Genomic DNA, 13,192 nt, shown 5'->3' with positions numbered 1-13,192 from the left:
CCCGCAACCAAGGTACATGCCCTTGACTGGAATCGAATCCGGGACCCTTCAGTCTGCAGGCTGATGCTCTATCCACTGAGCCAAACTGGTCAGGGCCATTTGCATGAAGTTTTTATTGATGGAAGTGAGGTGTCCACTGGTGGAAGTGTGGGGATCTCTCTCCCCACTAAGTGCTGGGGTTCAGATCCTTACAATATCTTGAGAAAAAGAATTTTCTAAGACTCACACGGGAAGGTGAGTGATTTTCATTTCCCTCCGTTTGCAAAGTCCCATTTCCCTTAAGGCAGTCCTGGAAGAGGTGCAGCTGGGGATTCAGCAAAGCTAGAAGCAAAGGCAGTGTCCAGAGCGTCTGGTCCACGGTGGAGTTGATCCTGGTACCACGTTAGCCTCGTTGCAGTCCATCAGTCCATTGTGTGGGGTCCACATGGCTGTGGGCTATGTGGACGAACGCAAGGGAGCGTGCCCCCTGCGACAAGAGAGCCAGGAGCCCAACACACAAGAGGGGAACTTCTTTGTTTAGGAGTTTAAGTATCTCAATCTTCCCATGCTTGCAGTGGCCACGCCTACTCTGGCCAATGACCTGTACCTAGGTGTGAATGACAGACATGCTATCCAGGCCTTAACTGGGCATGTGTCTATTCTTCCTTTGCCCAGCCCTTCCCCCCAGGATCTTCGGGGAACAGACTTGGACAGTGTTAAACTGCAGCTCCCTGGCACAAATGGCATGCCTATATTATCTGGCCTTCCCTTTGCTCCTTTCCAATTATTCATAACTAGTCAATTACGACAGTATCAAGATGGTTTACATAAGAAATGTATTCATATGCTAAAGAGAAGGAAGAGACGTAGGTGGACTCAAGGGCACAGACTAATGAAAATTGGGAAATGAGACAATATGGTATCTGTTCCCCAGCCTGGCCCTAGAAAATAAGTGTGAGATCTTATAGAAAGAAATGTAAAAAGCCAAAGCTAGAGCAGCTGCCCTGCTCAGACCCATGTGAGACCTGGACCACACGGAGTGCTGCTTCACAGCCTAGATGATACATCTGACATTTTGCCTATAAACTTTAGAGAGAGGATTGAAATTTAAAATGTCACTGAGTTTGTCGAGTTGAGGTCACATCAGATAAATCTGTGGCATCAGTGGAACAGATAACGTGTTTGCTGTCACCAAATCCTGAAGTGTCTGCTTTAGGAACTTCACCGTCACCAAAGGTTCTTGCCCTTACGGATACTGCAGGTGCAATTATCTCCTCTCCAGACAAACCTTCAGGAGCACCGATCCCAGCGGAGCACTTTGTATAATAACTTTTCTTTGTTCATAAAAGGAAGAAAATTTGTCCTAAAGCCAAATCCATTCAATTTGAAAAACTGTTTTTAATTTGGAGATTAACAGAAAACCTAATATAGCTGTATTGAAGGGTATTGTTGACAGTAGTTTTTTTTTTTCTTTTTATATATCGTACTTTTCAAGAATACCTGCCCCTTGCTCTAACTTACCCAGAGAATGTTTATTCATTCCTCAGAATGACTACTCTTACCTCTTCCTTTACATAATTCCCCCTACCTGCTCCCCAGGACCCTGCACTGCCCTGTGGGGTACTATTGGAGTAAGGTTATGGCAGCCTTGGGAAACTAAAAGAGAACACACCCATTATTCATTAATAACCGATAATTAAAAAGCAAGTTCTGTCTCTTTAGATGGGTATACTAGCGAGTATACTCGACCCAATGTTTTGTTTTGTTTTGGATTTTTTTAGGTAAGGAGGTCATGTTGGCTTGTGAAACTAAGAATTTGGGCTTCAGGTGTGGTAAACACAAACTGTTTACCTGTGATTCCTCCCTCCTGTGTGTGTTGGCTTGGTTCCACACTGGCCTCCCTCGTGGACACGAAATGGCTTTGGCAGTACTTTTGTTTAGTCGTTAAAGAAGAGAAGCCCCTCTCTTTTCCTGTAGATAATGTTCCGTGTGGATGCAAAGCCTGAAACAAATCTAAAGTAATGACTCGGACCTGAGGAGCACTGTGCTTTAAACACACCTGGTTTAAAGAGGGAGCAAATTATACTGTTACCTATGGCAATAAAGAACATCTATGTTGTTTTTAACGACTATTATCCAATGGGAAAGGGCTGGAGTGGATTCAAGGAGGTCTCCATAATGAGGCAAAATATTTCAGGGTTATTTAATCTCCTTGTGGGCCATCTACAATATGCAACCTATTTTACACGCATGGTGTCTCAGTGCAGCCAATTCAATGTACATATGGTCCCTCGCTTACAGTGGTTCTACTTAATGATTTTTGGAGCTTACAATGATGTGAAAGTGATGCATTCAGTGGAAATTGAACTTTGAATATTTTGAATTTTGATCTTTTCCCAGGCTAGCAGTATGTGGTAAGATAGTCTCTTGTGATGCTGGGCAGCAGCAGGGCGATGATTTTACCCAACTGCAGACTAATGTAAGTGTTCTGAGCACGTTTAAAGTAGGCTACACTAAGCTATGGTGTTTGGTAGGTTAGGACTTATTAAATGCATTTTTGACATGTGATATTTTCAATTTATGATGGGTTCATTGGGACATAACCCCTTGTAAGTCCAGGGGCATCTGTATTAAAGATATTTGCATTTCATTTTCAAAGTAGGAATCAATTGCAGGGTGAAATGTGGCATTGAGGCTGACATTTCAGGATGAAGGATCATTTCTGATGTCTTTTCAATCACATCATGCAGGTAGCCTTCTGTTCTGTGCATGCATAAAGTCAGCTCTCTCTGCAGATGAAATGTAAGGTGAGATTTAATGCCACTGCAAAATCATACCTCTCTGACATCATTAGCTGCATGGAGGTCAGGGACTTTGGGATAGAACCTACCAGGTGAAGAAATATTAAAATCTTAATTTAAACAGGTGTTTTTTTTTTTAAGGTTCTCTCTCTTCCTCCCCTTTGCTCCTCATCTTTCACCTGGAAAGAGTCCTGCGTGCTATCTCTGGAAGGAAGTTCATGTTCAATGGGAATACTGAGCTTGTGGGAATGAAGCTGTTCCCATATGGCTAGAAGGCTGATTTTTCTTCAGATCACAGGTGAAGCACTTCATTATCAAGATGCCTAATTAAGATCCTGTAACTGAGCATATTAGTGCTAATGTGAGAGAGTGACAAGTGATTTAAATACCTGCTATTGACTGAGTAACACTTGGAAATGTAGAACAAGCCTTTCAGTCAGTTCAGGGGGAAGGAAATCTCCCAAGAAACTGTGCTGTTCTCCCTGGCTATGTGCAATGAATCAACACACAGAGGTAGGAAAGAGTTAAATGGCCACCGAAGCCACACCCCCACACACCTCAAGACCAGATGACTCAAACCCACTGCACATAATCCCAGTGGCCCCACAAGCAGGTATCCAGCAGAAGCAACAAATTACCCCAAACTCACTGGCCCATTCTTGTACATTTTTATACTCAGGAAGGATTTCTTGGGACAAGTCTAATTTTTTTTTATCAAGGTAAATTCTTTTTTTAAGTTTCGCAGATGTAGAAGGGCTATGGTTATTAGTAAATCCAGAATATGTTCTAGGTGCCATTTTGTAGTCTTTATTTAGCTTGGTCCTCATAGCAACCTTACCAGGTAAGCATTGTTATCTGTCATTAAAATAAAAACAAACAGCAGATGAGCAACACTTCTAAAATAACCTGGTAAACTTTAGAGCTAACCATCAAATTCAGTGTTCTCAGTATTTCTCCAATGCTTAAAGGGGGACCTTGTCTTTCCTTTTGACACTTTTCTTCTTAAAATCAGGTCCAATTTTCTTCATTTTATATTACAGAGCCTACCGTCCAACACTTGAATGATATCTGTTAATTTTTTATTGTTCTTCTCCAGGTTTTTCATATTCATTCAGTCATCAAATATTTACTGAATATAAGCTTTGTGCCTGGAACTATGCTGGTTCCTATAACCATCATGAAAAAGCAAAATATACATGTTTCATTTAGTAATGGAGCTGAATAAATTGTGTGTGTGGTTGGGGGGGGGGAGGGCAAAGATTAATCAGAATTGCACAATAATGTACTTCTGAGCTGAGATTTGAAGGGTGAGTAGGAATTCTACAAAAAAATATTAGGGGAAGGCCTCTATCTTCAGCACTGTGATAGAAGAGAAAACTGGAAAAATAAACCTTCTACAAAAGAGCTAGAAATTAAGGATACAGTAGACATCTTAAAGAAGCAAGTAGCATGAACTGGAAGGCAAAAGTAAAGGGAACATGTGAATGGGCACTGACTGCAGAAGCCCTGCGTGGGAGGACAGGCCCCTGGGACCTGGGTCCTTCAGGACAAAGCCAGGATTCCCATGGGATGGCACCGTCCTAAAATGGTGGGCTAGCAACAACACAAACACAAGTAAACAAAAAGCCTGGCTCCACGCGCCGGTGCACTGAACAGTGGCCTTTCTTTTGAGGTGTGCGGCACACTCACCTTGTCCCTGTCACAGACTAGCAGTTTCATTCTCTTCCTGTTTCTTTGTACTGACTGAGGTTGTTTTAGTCCCCTCCCCGCTTTTTCTCTCTTTCCATGCTTGGCAGTTTTACAACTTATTTCTGTTTCTGTTGAGCTTACTCTTAAATTTTAACAGACATAATGTTCGCGTAGGCAGCTAGTTAGATATTAACAATAGAGGAGAGAGTGAGTGGAACCAGTTATCTGATTAAGTAGGAAAAAAACATCTTTACAAGGACCCCAGGGAGTAACGAACATTGTTCTGCCAAACCGAGCAAAACATCCCATTGGGCAGGAAGGATGGCTTTTTGGTCACCCTGGGAGTCTGAAGTGGGATTTATGGAGGTTGGAGGGAAGAAAACAGTGAGGAGAGTTCCTTTTCCTAAGTCCATCCAAAGGAGGAGGCAGAACTATGAGGTACCCACAGAAGGAGCCAAAATGGTGATGATACAAGGGAGGTGGAGGGGGGTGGGGGGCACAAGCGGGGAAAATCCAGGAAAGAGATTGCAACGTTTGAAAGAAAGCCTGCTCTTTCCCAAACCCAGGAAAATTGAACAAAGACCTCACTCAGGGCAGTCTGCCCACTCTGCCTCTCTGAGGGTGTAGTCACTCTATAAATATTGCCACTATCTCTTAAAACTCCTGCTCTCTGAGTGTTCCTGAAATTCCTTTCCCAGGACACCACAGAAGAGCCTATCTCCTCCAGTAACAATAACTGATGTAGAAAGTTTAATGTTTTTTGAATATATCTCCCCCATAAGGGAATTTTTAAAAATACTTTTTAAAAATATATATTTTTATTGATTTTAGAGAGGAAGGAAGAGGGAGAGAGAAATAGAAACATCAATGATGAGAGAGAGAATCATTGATCGGCTGCCTCCTGCACGCCCTCTAGTGCCCTCCACTGGGGACCAAGCCTGCAACCTGGGCATGTGCCCTTGGCCAGAATAGAATCTGGGACCCTTCCAGTCCACAGGCCGATGCTCTATCCACTGAGCCAAACCAGCTAGGGCCATAAGGGAATTTTTAAAAAAATATATAAACAGCCCTAGCTGGTTTGGCTCAGTGAATAGAGCTTTGGCCTGCAGACTGAAGGGTCCCAGGTTCCATTCTGGTCAAGGGCACATGCCCAGGTTGGAATATAAGGTTGATATTGAAATACCTTAGACCATAAGACATGTCTCAAGACATTTCAAAGGATTACCATCTTTCAGTTTAAAATATTAATTGCCCTTATGTTTTGTCCTTTGACCCATAAATCATTAAATTTCATGATTTTTAATTATAAAGCTTTTTCAGTGATTCTTGCAACATTCATGTAGAAAAATTAAATAAAATCTCTAGCTCATATCATAACCAATATACATCCCAGATGGTGTAAAAATTTAAATATATAAGGCAAAACTATAAAACTTAAAAAAAAAAAAACAGAGAAGAAAATATTTGTGATCATAGGTCAGGGAAAGCTTTCTTGACAAGACACAAAAAGTATACCACATAAAGAAAAATGCTGGTACATTTATTTACGTGAAATTCTGTTCATTTTAAGGACCAGAGAGCATTGCTCTCGATGGTCCCCTGAATCTATCTCTTGCTCCAATAGTTTTTGGACAGAACAGACCCAAGGATGTCCCTTTTTCCAGCCTCTGGCCACCATCCTACCTCTTTTCCCCATCTTCAGAACCATTCAGCTATCCTCAGCCTCCAAGACCAACCAACACCCTTTTTTATTTTTTTTTTCATTTTTTTTAAAATATATTTTATTAATTTTTTACAGAGAGGAAGGGAGAGGGTTAGAGAGTTAGAAACATCGATGAGAGAGAAACATCAATCAGCTGCCTACCGCACACCCCCTACTGGGGATGTGCCCGCAACCAAGGTACATGCCCTGACCGGAATCGAACCCGGGACCCTCCAGTCTGCAGGCCGACGCTCTATCCACTGAGCCAAACCGGCCTCGGCCCAACACCCTTTTTTAAGCTTAACTTCTTATTGCTGAGCAAGAATGATCTTCCAAATTCATCAAAATTATTCCACAGAGGAGGAGGCCTCTGTCAACCACCTGGTCAACTTGCATCTGCAGGCTTCCGACACCAACCTTTCTCTGGGCTTCTATTTCCACCCATGGCATGGCTTTGGAGGGCATGGGCCTTCTTCTGAGAGTTGGCCAAGAAGTGTGAGGGCACCGAACCTCTTTTGAAGATGCAAAACCAGTGTGGTGGCTGCATTCATTTCCAGGATGTGCTGAAGCCTTCCCAAGATGAGTGGGCTAAAACTGAGGATGCCCTGGAAGATGCCATGGTCATGGGGAAGAACCTAAGCCAGGTTCTACCCACACAGGCCTTCATCTCTGCGACTTCTTGGAGAACCATTTTCTGGATGAGTAGGTGAACCTCATCAAGAAGATGAATAACCACCTGACTCACCTCCACAGGTTGGTCGGCCCTCAGGCTGTGAAAGACTCAAGCATGAGCAGCAGTTTTTGAAGCCCAGAGGCCTTTGAGGGACCCCTCTGAATCTACCTTGTGTCTGGCTTCTGTCTGAACCTCTCCCTGAAACCTCTAGGCATCTTTTCAATCACCCTGGAGCCCTCTCCTATGCCTTAAACTAAATGGAAACAATCATGCTTTCGCAGAATAAAAAGGAAAAAAAGAGAACCACAGAGAAAGTGGAAAAGCAAGCTCAAACTGGAAGAACATATTCTCACCACATGTAATCAAAACATCATTTATATCCAGAATATATCAAAGAGCTCCTACAAATAAGTGAGGAAACAGTAAAGTACTTAATAGGTCAATGAGCAAAAGGAAAATAAATTTCACGAAAGAGAGTACAATGGACTCAAACACAGGAAGAATGTTAAATCTCATAAACAATTAGAAATATGCAAATCAAAACAACCATGATACCATTTCCACCCTTCATATGGGTAAAAGTAAAAGTCAAACAATATCTAGTGATGACCAGAGTGTGTGGAGGAATGGAAATGTTCATCCACTTCTGATTGGATGTAAAACAGTAAAGCTATTTTGAAAACCAGTTTGGCATCACTTAGTAAAACTGAATATATACAATGTACCTATAACTTGTGACCTATTAATTCCACAATTGTGTGTATACCTGAGAGAATTTTTCCCATTTACAGCAGAAGTCAGGTTCAATAATATTTACAGAAGTCTTATTATAAAGTAAAATAATAATAATAGTAGTAACAATAATCATTGTAATAAAACAAATATCCAAATGTTCATCAACCATAGAAAGATTAAGTCAATTATGGTATATTCCTAAAATAAACTACAACAAAGTATATAAAATTAATGAAATAAAATAAAATGCAACAATGATAAATCTCTAAAACAAATTGACCAAAAGAAAGAAGTTCCAAAAATTTTATATAGTATTTCATTTAATTATAAAAAGTTTCAAAGTAGATAAATCTAAAAATGTATTATTTAGGGATAGACAAATAAGTAGTTAGGCATTAAAATGACAAAGGAAAGCATGGGAATAATGAACTCAAAAGAGGAAATACAACTGACTCATAAACATATGAAGGGCACTAAGTTCACCATGGCAATGCAAATTAAGACAACAATGATATCCCATTTCTAATCCAGATGCTGGCAAAAAATTTAAAGTGTCTCCAAACCAAGAATTGACAAGGCTAGAAGGCCAAGGTAAATTTTTAGATACCTACGTCCCCTAAATCCAGCAGTTCCAAACCTAGATTTATATTCAGGAGAAATTTATGGATATGGGCACAAGAAGACATGCACAAAAATCAAGTGTGATATAATCCTACTTAGTTGGAGCTAGAATTACATGTATCAACATGATTAAACCTCAAATTCAGAATAGGGGCCACCTCTGGTGAGAGAAATAGCCAGGAATGTGCCCAAAGGTACACTCTATTTGTAAGGTTTAACCTTTTGCACTCAGATGTCGAGTGTGACTCGACACAGTTAGCATTAGAATAAAGGAATTGAGAAAAAAGCAAGCGAGTGCAAAGGGTTAATATTTTATTTCTGAAAAGGGAGTGATCTGAAGCAAATATGACAAAAATGATAGGATTTTGTAGAGCTAAGTGGTGGAATGACACATGATGTCCATTATATTATCCTCTATATAGTTTTATATGCTTGAAATACATGTTAATAATAATGTATTAAGAGTAAAAATAAGAATAAAAAGCGTAGAATGCCATTTCTAGATATAGAAAGCAGCATATACTATTTTGGTATCCTGGTCTTACTTCTCTGCCTTGTGAAATATAACTCATTCTTAAAATTCACCTGAGGTACCTCCTCTGTGACTTATCTCCCAGGCCCATGTAAAAAAATACTAACTGTAGCTATACCTACATAGCATTTATCACACTGCACTATGATTGTATAACCTGTTTGCAAAATGCACAGTTCACAGTAGCATAATTCACCATAGCTAAGATTTGGAAACAGCTTATGTGCCCATCAGCAGATGAGTGGATTACAAAACTGTGGTACATCTACACAATGGAATACTACGCTGCTGTAAAAAAAAGAAGGAACCCTTACCATTTGCAACAGCATGGATGGACCTGGAGAGCATTATGTTAAGTGAAATAAGCCAGTTGGAGAAAGATAAACATCACATGATCTCACTCATTTGTGGAATATAATGAACAACATAAACTGATGAACAAAAATAGATCCAGAGACATCGAACAGACCATCAAACCTTAAAGGGAAGGCTGAGGAGGGTGGGAGCCGGGATGGGTAAGAGATCAACCAACTGATATGTATGCATGCATATAGACATAACCAGTGGACACAAACAATGGGGGTGGGTGGGTATTGAGGGCCTACGCTGCAGGTGGGAGTGGGCGGGGAGAGGTCAATTGGGGAAAAAGGAGACATACGTGACACTTTCAACAATAAGGAATTTTTAAAAAAGAATCAAACAATGAATGCATTAAAAAATGCACAGTAGTTTCCAACAGAGGCTGTGCCCTCATTTTTATTTTCCTAGTATCTAACACCCACTGTTTAGCACAGAGCGTATAGTCAATTAACAATTGTTGATGAAGTTGAAAATAATTCCATCATAGCATAATGAAGAAATAATATAATTTTAGGACTTGGGTTCACCTTGAAATCCCAGGTCCATTCTCAAGTATTTTAGTCAAGCTGATTAATCTCTCTGGGTTCCATTTTTTCAATCAAGATAGCATATTGATTGTCGACTTATACTTCAGGAAATTAAGGTAGCTGAAAACTTAGAGGTCATTTAATAAACCATACATACACTTTGTTGATTGGATGGTATAACTCTATTTAGAACAAAATAAATTCTATAATCTAAAACGTCTTGAACTATCCAAAGTGTTTTTACTGAAATGTTTCAACATAGTGCCAGTAAATAGTATACAGGGTGGGGCAAAAGTAGGTTTACAGTTGTTAATATGGAAAATAATAGAGTAATTAATAAATAATATAAGGATAAACTGTGTTTCACGTACTCACAATTGTAAATCTACTTTTGTCCCACCCTGTATATAGAACCTAATATGAGTAGCACAGGGTGAGGGAGACAGCCCACTATTAATAAAAGCGAAAAAATGTTTGATATCAAAAGTCCCAAGAAGAGGTATAATAGAAAGTCAATGGTATGTGTCAACTTAGTTGCTTATAACTGATGTCTGTTGTGATTGAGTTGTGCCTGTGCCGCACCAACTGTTAAATATTTTGAGTATCACTCCTGCTTTGACATAGTGTGATTCAACCAAGCACTTACCTAACAGCAAATTCTTACATACTCCACTTAAAAATGGCCAGGTTACAGATTGGTCAAATGAAACATATTCACTCCTAAAACTTTATCTAAATTAATTCAGATTTTCCTTTTTAAGCTTTTTGGTGATACTAATATTTTTTTTCATTTCTTGAAGTGCTTCAAGGCTATTTAATGAAGTTCAAATAACTGTATAATGTACTAGAGGCCTGGTACACGAAATCTGTGCATGGGAGGGGCTCCCTCAGACTGGCCTGCACCCTCTCACAATCCGGGACCCCTTAGGGGATGTCCGATTTCTGGTTTATAGGGCCTAAACCAGCAGTCGGACATCCCTCTTGCAATCCACAACCACTGGCTCCTAACCGCTTGCCTGCCCGCCTGCCTGCCTGATCTTCCCTAACCACTTGCCTATCTGCCTGATTGTCCCTAATCATTCTGCCTACCTGTCTGATCGCCCCTAATCCCTCTGCCTGCCTGCCTGCCTGATCTCCCCTAACTGCTCACCTGCCTGCCTGATTGCCCCTAACCACTTGCCTGCCTGCCTGATCACCCCTAACCACCTCTGCCTGCCTACCTGATCAACCCTAACCACACTGCCTGCCTGCCTGATCTCCCCTAACTACTTGCCTACCTGCCTGATCACCGCTAACAGCTCGCCTACCTGCCTGATCGCCCCTAACCACCTCTGCCTCAGCCCCTGCTGCGGCGGCTTGGTCTGGAAGGACATCCGGAATGACATCTGGAAGGTCATTCAGCCGTCTGGTCTGATAATTTATCTATATTATCTATTGATAGATTATATATATAGATAGATAATATAGATATATAGACAGCTGAACGACCTTTCAGATGTCATTATAAATAATATTTTATCTATAATAATCTATAATAATAAAAGCATATTATTATATTATGCTTTAATATTATAGCTGTGTAACAAATGGAAGTAGAAACAAACAAAAAACCCAGTAAGATTTAATGTATTAGTTTTGCCTGAACTCATAAGGTTTTTTTGGTTGCTTTTTATTTATCTTTATTGTTGAAAGTATTTCAGAACCCCTTTTTCCCCCATTGACCCTCTCCCCCGAGCTCTGCCCCCTCCCCGGACCTTCACTGCACTATTGTCTGTGTCATATATGAACTCATTAGTTTTTTAATTTAAATTTTCACAACTTCTTGGTAAGTATATATATATATACATGAAGGAAAGGCAAGGGGCTAGCTTTCTCTAACTAAATGACAGAAAGTTGAGAAACTGGAAGTGTGACTTTCCTTCTAAAATCCAGAAAAACAATGCTTTCCTGAAGAGCTAGCTTAAGACAGAATCTGACATTCCATAACTCAGATAAATTGTAGATCTTCAAAGGGAACCAAAAGGAACAAGAGCTTTCCAGAGAGATGTTCAAGGAAGAGGCTGGAAATGTCAAAAATGTATAAAGGAAGCAGACTGCTCAAGGAAGTTTTTGAAAATACCCTGTGATAAAGGGCTCTCTAAGACTTTTTTGTTTAAAGCAAATGTTCTATATTCAGGTAAAGGACTCCCTGTGAGTCCAAAATCTCAACACCCACCCACCAGGGACAGTGTGTGCAAGGAGAAATACATTTTGAGGAGTTTGGGTACAGTTTGTAAGCAGCATTTAAACACAATTTTTTTTTAGGCTTTACTGAGTTCCAAAGTGCTGATATCAAAAGGAAATATTGGGTATCTGGAGTTGGGTAAAAATATGGTTTCCCTTCATCACTTCCCTTATCCAGCACTGGAATTTTTAAAAATTTTTTTCAGAAGGAATAGAAACATTTGCATGATAGAAAGGGCTAAAGAGAAAATGGAATATTTTCTTTTCCAAGGAAGCTCTGGAAAGAGAGGTCAGGGTTAGCAATATCTAAGGAGGAGGGACTAACAGATTTATTTTGAAACAATATTTGTATACAAGTACACTGTTTATGCATTGCTTTTATTGTAGATAGAGATCTACATCTTCTTTTAACACTATTATTATGTTCACCATCACTATCAATATAATCATTTGAGGGAATTGTGGTATCGAAGGAGATTATGGGAAGTACAAACCACCTACTCACATTGTCATGACCAGAGGATCCAAAAAGTCAAATTCATGTCTCAGAGTGTATTAACATTCTCAGGGGACAGGTTAAGGGAAGTTCAATTCTCCAGTAATTTGGATACAGGAGTCTCAGCTTCTTTCAATAGAAATGAAGAATAGCATGACATTTCATTTTGAAATTTCATTTCATTAGTTGTTTATGCACGTCGAGTAATAAGAAGTAGCAACGAGATTGAATCTTTTTAATATTTATTTTAAACTAGAGGCCTGGTGCATGAATTCGTGCCCAGGTAATTCAGGTCTAGACATTTACTCCAGAGAACAGAAAATACATGTCCACAGAAAGACTTGCCCAGAATGTTTACAACCATTTTATTCATAATAGCCAAAAACCTATTTAAAAAAGGATAGATGTATGTTTAAATGTAAAAATAGTTTTCCAAGTTGGTTTTAGACTATTACATCCTGCTAACAATGTATGAGTGTCCTGATTTCCCTGCACCCTCATCAACACTTGATGTTGTCAATTTTATTAATAGTAGCTATTTGAGTGGGTGTGCAGTGATGTCTCACTGTGGTTTTAGTATGCATTTTCCTGATAACTAATTTTAGAAACTATTTCATGTGCTTATTGGCCTTTCCTTTGGGAAGTACTCTTGGGAGGGGAGGGAGGGTGGGTTGGAGAGATTGAGAAAAAAAAAAAAACAGAAGGAGAATTCATGGCCATGGACAACAATGTGCTGTGGCGGGGAGGAAGGTGGAAGAAGGCATAGAAGGGATAAATGGTGATAGAAAAAATAAAATAAAATACAATAGACTAAATAAATTTTTAAAATAATAATTGAATTATCAGTTCTTTAT

At 39.8% G+C, this 13,192-nt stretch overlaps 1 protein-coding gene across 1 annotated transcript in view; it reads left to right on the top strand.

The window, feature by feature from the left end:
- GUCY1A2 (guanylate cyclase 1 soluble subunit alpha 2) overlaps positions 1-13,192 on the top strand; it is a 352,258-nt gene that overhangs the window by 314,608 nt on the left and 24,458 nt on the right. Inside the window, exon 9 of the transcript XR_008557856.1 lies at positions 2,968-3,078. The gene's annotated coding sequence lies outside the window, so the exon portion shown is untranslated. The remainder of the gene's footprint in view (positions 1-2,967; positions 3,079-13,192) is intronic.

This window comes from Eptesicus fuscus, chromosome 13, assembly GCF_027574615.1.
Source record: "Eptesicus fuscus isolate TK198812 chromosome 13, DD_ASM_mEF_20220401, whole genome shotgun sequence".
In the NCBI taxonomy this organism is placed as follows: domain Eukaryota; kingdom Metazoa; phylum Chordata; class Mammalia; order Chiroptera; family Vespertilionidae; genus Eptesicus; species Eptesicus fuscus.
Note: the sequence above shows the minus strand (reverse complement) of the source record. Positions and strands in the feature narration are given on the sequence as shown.